Raw genomic sequence first — 424 nt, forward strand, 5'->3', positions numbered from 1 at the left:
TATTTCAAGCTAGTGCTACAAGAACCCAAATCATTGTACAAATAGCCGAACCGTACCCCGACTTCTACATTCAAAGTATCAAACGGAAATACAAGAATCTCCAAAAATTTGACTAACCCTTGCTTATATCAATAGGTCCTTCCATCAAAAATCCGCAGAATCACTAAAATTGAAAGTCCATAGCCGGTTTTTTAGGCGTTGCGGCATTCGAAGTCGTTCAGGCGTTTTCATGCGAGCAACTCACTCCCGTGAAGTTGGCCACCGAATTTTAGACAAAACTGAAATTTTTTAGAGTTGCTGACTGGAAATTGCAATAGTTCCGGGGAATTTTGGGGCAGAAATCGAAAAAAAACGATATGGGGGCCAACTTCACGCGGCCCCTTTTTTCCAGGAAAAAGAGTTCTGATGCCATATTCCAGTGTAC

Source organism: Rhagoletis pomonella, unplaced genomic scaffold (genome assembly GCF_013731165.1).
Source record: "Rhagoletis pomonella isolate Grant_MI unplaced genomic scaffold, Rhpom_1.0 Rhpom_scaffold_00003, whole genome shotgun sequence".
Taxonomy (NCBI): domain Eukaryota; kingdom Metazoa; phylum Arthropoda; class Insecta; order Diptera; family Tephritidae; genus Rhagoletis; species Rhagoletis pomonella.